Source organism: Cynocephalus volans, chromosome 17 (assembly GCF_027409185.1).
Source record: "Cynocephalus volans isolate mCynVol1 chromosome 17, mCynVol1.pri, whole genome shotgun sequence".
Taxonomy (NCBI): Eukaryota; Metazoa; Chordata; class Mammalia; order Dermoptera; family Cynocephalidae; genus Cynocephalus; species Cynocephalus volans.
In genome coordinates, this window is record NC_084476.1 from 39500529 (window position 1) to 39507605 (window position 7077).

Consider the following 7077-nt stretch of genomic DNA (forward strand, 5'->3'; position numbering starts at 1 on the left):
ATATTTAAGGAAAGCCTACATTATGAAAAACAGATAAAAACAAATAGAATAATTTAGAAGAAACAGAGACAATGTAGGAAACAGAAGAAAAAAAATTTTGATCTACAATTTAAATCCTCAAGAAGATAAGATATTACATCTATGAAACAAGAAGAGGTTTTTTGTTTGTTTGTTTTGGAAAAGGGAACTATCGGAGAACAGGAATAGACATTAGAAATTAAAAATAAGATAACTGGAATTTAAAAAATCAATTTAAAAATTTGAAAACATAGTCAATGAAATATTGTAGAAAGAGTAACCAAAGACAAAGACAAAGAAAACAAAAAACTATAAATGTGTAGTATCAATCCAGGAGGTACAGTACTCATCTAGCAGAAATTCCAGAAGTAGAGAATAAAGGAAATAGAGGTAAGGAAATTGTCAAATAATTCAATATAATTTCCCTGAATAACTTGTTTCCAGATTAAGAATATCTACTAATTGCCCAGAATAAAGAATGGAAAATGACCCACATCAAGGAACACTATTGGATAATTTAAGAAACTAGAAATAGGAAATATCTTCAAAACTTCCAGAGAAAAAAATAGATCACAAACAATTGAGACTAGTAATGGCATTAGACTTCTTGGTAACCATAATAGAAGCTTGAAGACATTAAAGCCGTGAATTCAAATTTCTGAAGGAAAATTATTTTCAATTTAGAATTCAATTTAGTTCAGTCTAACTACCAATCAAGTAATAGAGACATTTTCAGATGTTCAGGTCTCTAAAAATTTACCTCTCATGCACCTTTTTTCTCAGGATGCTCCTAGAGAATTTGCTCCTCCTGCAAAACAAAAAGTAAATAAACAAAGAAGAAATCAGATCCAAGAAACTGGAGTTGAAACACAGACAAGAGGCAAAGGGACGCACTGTGGTGACCCAGGATGACTGTGAAGGGATGCACCATGGCAACACCTATATAAAAGACCCAGAGAGCAACCTGCAGAGACTGGTGCATGAAGACAGAGGTCTTAGGAAAAAGAAATAGGAATGGGTAGATTATCTTATTTGTTTGTGTAGAAAATGTCACTGAGAGGCTGCTGGAAAGTGTGGAAAGGATTAGCAGTAAGTACATGGAAAACTAAGCAAATCAAACACACAGGGAATTATAACATTAAACAACAACAACAACAAAAAGTTGTATCAGAAAATAAATAAAACTATAGTTCACTACTTGGTTCAGCTCAATATTTACATTGTTATAATTTCATTGTTATAGTTTCAGTAAACACTGAAAAATTATTTCTCAAAAACAGTGACATAATGATATTGGGAGGATATGGTAAAGGGAAGCTAGTGCAATGGTATAAAAGCTAAATCATTCTCTACCGTAATAATCAATTCCAAAGTTAATAAATTAGAAAATAGTAATAAGCATATTTCTCAGAAATATGGAGGAAAATACCAGAGGAAACAGCTAGAAGAGTGGAAAGAGGTTGCTTCTAAGAAAAGAAATTAGAGACTGAGGAGAAGTGTGACAGGGACTCTCGATTTCCATTATAAAGTACTTAGTACTATATTATTTTTAAAACTATTTAAAATTATTTCTAACTTAATTTTGAAAACTGAAATAATATGAGAGTACTTCAAAAAGTTTGTGGAAAAACAGTTGAAATACAAATATTTCCATGGAAAATTTGAAGTACCCTCACATATGCTTGTAGTAAAACACACAGAAAAATATAAAGAAAATAAAATCACTTATAATTCTACTTCCCGGAGTTATCAACTATTAATTCTTCATTCTTTTTCTATGCTTATACATACATATATTTTTTAATTAAAATGAGATATTATACTTTTTCATAAACATCATTCCATATTCATATTTAAGCATTCACACCATCATTTTAAATGGCTATATGGCATTATTTTCTCTGATCAGATCATAATTTATTTAATAAATCTATCATTAGATATTTATATTGTTTCCAGCTTCTCATTATTATAAAAGCTTTACAATGAACATTCTTATTCACAGCAAATGGCCACTTACCAGGAATTTTCTTAGGATAAGTTCCTAGAAGTGAAGTTATTGGATCTAAACTATGCTCACTTTTAAGAACTTGGATGTATATTGTCAAATTGCTTCCAAGAAAGTATCAATTTGTACTCCTGCCAGGACAGATCTTTGTAAACACTAGATATTATCATTTAAAAAAATATTTGCCAAAAGGATGAAAAACAGTGCCTAATTATTGACTTAATGTTTATATTTGAAAAAGACAAAAGACAAAAGTTAGTATCATCTATACTCTCATAAAAAGTGGTTATTATCATTTTTAAAATATTTGCTAATGGGATAGAAAGTAGCATCTAATTATTGGTTAAATACATATATTTTGAAAAATATAGAAAACAAAAGCAAATATCACACGATTCTATAACCTTAAAAATTATATAAAGTAAGCATTCTACTTCAAGCATCCAATCCATCCCCTCAGAGGTTAACACAGTTAATAATTTGGTATGTATTCAAACTAACTTTACACTAAACTTACAGAGACTTATATTATGTATACTAAAATATCTTTCCCACAAAAATAGAATCATATTATAGTCAGTGGTCTGCACCTTGCATTTTTTAACCTCTGAATATATCATGGACATCTTACCAGATCAGAGCTCATTATAGTTTTGATTTGAAGTTATTTGATTATTAGTACATCTCAACATTTTTCATATGCTCTGGCCATTTTTTTTTTTCAATTGGCTGCAAAAGTCCAGCCATTTAATACCACATGCCCCTCCCCCCTCTGGCAATTTTGTTGTTGTTGTTACTTTCCTGTTTCTGGTTTTTCCTTATTTTTCTACTGGAATGTTTGTCTTCTTATTACCAATTTGTAAAAGCTCTTTTATAATAAGAGTTATTTAACATTCCTTTGCTAAGGACACAAAATTACATCATATTTCTGTGAGACTTACTATGGAGGATCAAGAATGTGGGTTCTAGTGTTCTGACAACACAGATACAAATTACAGAGGACAGAAGAATAAATATGTAGCAAAGCCAGTGGAATATTGTTTTCAAATATCAATAGCCTCTGTCAGGCCCTCTATGGGACCAAGTCAGCTGGAAATTCTAGGATATGGACATTAACTTGGTCTGTCTTATGTCTGAACATCAGACTTTCAGGGGTTTAGGGTAGTAAGGAGACAAAACCAAGTCATATAAAGACTCACTGAAAAATCAGAGAATGTTTGTTAGACAAAAACTTGGGGGTGGCCTATATGATTATGGTTCACAAACAGCCCAAGGACCGCAATGTGGAAGACACGTGTTTCATGATTCTGGGATGCAGAGCCAGGATTAATGGAGGAACACCACAGAGAGAGACACTCTAGGTCAGGATAAGGCAAGACCTCTGTTGTGTTCCTTGTGACCCAATAATGAAATGAGCTTTCTTAAGACTTATTGAGATCCTGGCCACTGGTATTCAAGCAGAGGCAGAATAACTAACTCGGCATAGATGTAGTAGAAAGGACACTACAATGGAGTAAAGGGACACTTCCGTAGAATACATGGACCAGATGACTTCTGCAATTCCTTCCATTCATGCAGTTTGAGGTCATCAGTAGATCTAGGAGCCAAGCAAGGTGACACTTGTGCCCTGTCTTGACATTCAAAGCCCCACATCACCAGGAGTAGCTGGGAATCCTGAAGTAACCACAGCACTGGAAGAGGCAGAATCTCTGACCTCCACGTTGTTTCAGTCTCTGAATGACTGCAGAGTTCTCACGAATCTCAGACATATCCATAAGGAATGAAGACCATCAAGCCTTTCCATTCCTCTTGAAGGTCATCAGACTGCAGTGGTTATTTACAGGGAATTGTTAAGAAACTTCTGCCAAATACAATTTAGCTCATTGATTTCTATAAACATATATGGCTCTAATTAAAATAATGAATTTGCATTACATATCTGGACTGTGGGTAGGCACGTGCCTTCATCCAGGGATCCCCAAAGACCAAACAAATGGCTACATCAACCAAGCCATTAAAAGTGCTCCCTGACTCAGCGAGGTCTGAACAGGAGAGTTTAAAGCCAAGAGAATGACGTGCAAATGGTTTTAATATTAGCCTCTACATTGCTGGGCTAATGGGAGATTATCTGGGCTCTTATTTTCTTCCAACAATTGAATCTTCTCTGCATTCCCACTGCCAAGAAGTCATCTGGCTTCTAATGGTCTGTCATTCTCGTTGGACTCACTTTCTTGTTAGAAAGTTTCTTTACATAAAGCTGAATTCCACCTCTCTGCAGCATCAGTCCTCTGCAGGAATGCTGCGCCCTGACCACTTCCACCACCATCACCCTTAATAAATCAGCTCCCTCTTCTATACATTGGCCTTTCTGGATTTGAACAAAGAAATCTTGCTGTCTTTAAGTCTCCTCTGCCTCAGACTAAACATCCTCACCTCCTTAACAGTTCCTCATAACACAGGATCTCTTTAGATCACCCTCCTCTGGACACACACCTACTTGGTAAAACTCTTAAAAGGCATAAATCCCCAAACTGAACACGCTTCTGGTTGTCTGGAACAAAGTGAATATAAAAAGGCAAATCTTCTTAAAATGGAGAAGTTAAATATGACAGTTATCTTAAAAGCAAATAGACAATTAAGGATATAAACCTTTCAAAAGGAATACACAAGGTGATAGACAAAGACTTTGGGAAATTAATATATGCTATTAAGAAATAAAAAACATCAATGGAGTGAGCAAAGGACAGAAGAGCAACTGAAGAGCCCCAAATCACTGATACTAAATTGGGATTTTAAAATAAAACTGGATAGCAATTCAAGTGAAACTGTCAGACCTACAATCAAACTGAGGATATTCAACTTTCAAATAATACGGGCTAGCAGAAAAAAATGGAAAAGGAATGCACAAAATTGTAATTAAACAAATAGTGAAAGGCAAATTTCTTGAGCTGAAAAATATCTCTTTCAAATAAAAACAAAAACTCTAGGTATGCCTCAAGGAGGGTTCCTAATGCATCAACTCAAGATCTTAAATTTCAGATATTAAAAAGTCATCTTAAAACCCGTTTTAAAAAAGGAAAAGAGAATTCTCATTTGCAAAAGAAAAGATTAGGCTTATATGTTTTGTAGAATATTATTGAGGTATAGATTCAAGTTCACTATTTTTCTTTTTTTTTTTTTTAAAGATGACCAGTAAGGGGATCTTAACCCTTGACTTGGTGTCAGCACCACGCTATCCCAAGTGAGCTAACCAGCCATCCCTATATAGGGATCCAAACCCATGGCCTTGGTGTTATCAGCACCACACTCTCCCAAGTAAGCCACGGGCTGGCCCCCAAGTTCACTATTTTTCTCTCAAGGGAATGGAAAAGCTTTACAAGTGATATTTGAGATTCTGTTCTTGAAAGACAACCCTAGGAGTCATTCTGTGGTTTTTCAACTTATTAGTGAAAGCCTTTTGTCAGCTTAGTTTTTTTCTTTTTTTTCACCATTTCTTCTCTCTTCTCATTAAACTGAGAACTTGAGCACCAAGACCATGTCTCATTCCTGTTTACTTTCTCTCAGGACCTGTCACATAATAAGGCCTAAAAAATGTTTGTTGAATGAGTGAATGAATGAACAAAATTAAGATAAAAGCAGAAATAAAGTGAAAAATTAGAATAAAATTTCACTTACAAAGACAAAGTTAATGTGTTTTTTAAAAAGATTGACAAAACCAATATACCAACGATACAAGTTGTTATTAACAAAATGCTAAATGAGCAAAGACAGACAAGCATTAGTGAAAAAATATTGGAGAGTACTATACATGTTAAACACAAATCATTTAGATAAGCTAAGTTAGATGAGTGACTTTGGAGGATATATTAGGTATATATCTTTCTAGACTTTGCCTGTTAAGTCCTACAATTCTAGAAGGGCAGACTCCTGGGTAACAGAGTCAACCTTGGTATCTCCCAAGATTTCCCTATCAATCCTTTTGTAAGTGCATTCTTACCTACCAAGAGATTTCCTAGACCAGTTCCGTGGACATAGTGGAAGACACACTTTCCAAGTGGGGTTTTGAAGGAGAAGAATCTAAGACCCATTTAGAAAGATAAAAATAGGATTCTTACCAATGAAATACCCTGACAGCCTCTGAGACCCGAGGGTTAATGCTGGCCTTTCCTTAGATGTGCTGAAGATACCACTTGTAATATAAAAGAGCCAATTCACTAAACACACATCCATTGAAAAAACATTCAGGGCAGGTGACCAAGAATGAGAGATGAGTAAGATAACAGCGCCCACCTCAGGAAAAGATCAGCCCCCAAGTGGTTCCCTGCTCAGTGACAAGAGGTGCCTGGTAGGGTAGTCACTGTATTCAGCTCATTTATTCTATGGTTTCCACAATTACTTCTGCCTTCAGCTACCTGAAGGCTGATCAACTTCAGCCCAATCAGCTGAAACTAAGGCAGTTCGATGCCTTTATTCCCAAAAGCAAAGAACCAGAACTAAAACAAACAAACAAAAAATAGTATAAAAACTCTGAGTAAATCTTTATCTGCAGAAGAAATAGGAGAGTACATTTTTAAAAAATCTATGGGGAAAAAAACCCACATAGAATTTGATGTGGTTATGTGTTTATCAAGGAATTGCTTCAAACTCTCTCCCAAAATTAATGGGCAATATTCCTCAACAGAGAAAATGATAGCATGCTACCAAGTTCTCTTAATGATGCAAAGATGACCTTGAACTTAAAAATCTGACAAAGATTACACTAAAGAAGGGACATGTAGGTCAATCTCACTCATGAAACACAGAATTCTGAAATAAGATCCCAGCCAAAAAATGTTAATAATTCTTAAAGCTGGGAAATGGGTATGTAAAGTTCATTTTACTATTCTCTCTACTTTTGTGTACACTTAAAAACTTTTTTTAATTAAAAAATTACTACCAGCAAAATCCAGCAGCAACACATTTTAAAGATTATAGACCATAATCAAGTTGGATTTATCCTACAAAAGTAAGAAAGCACGTAAGGAAAATTATTAATATATTTTATTCCATAA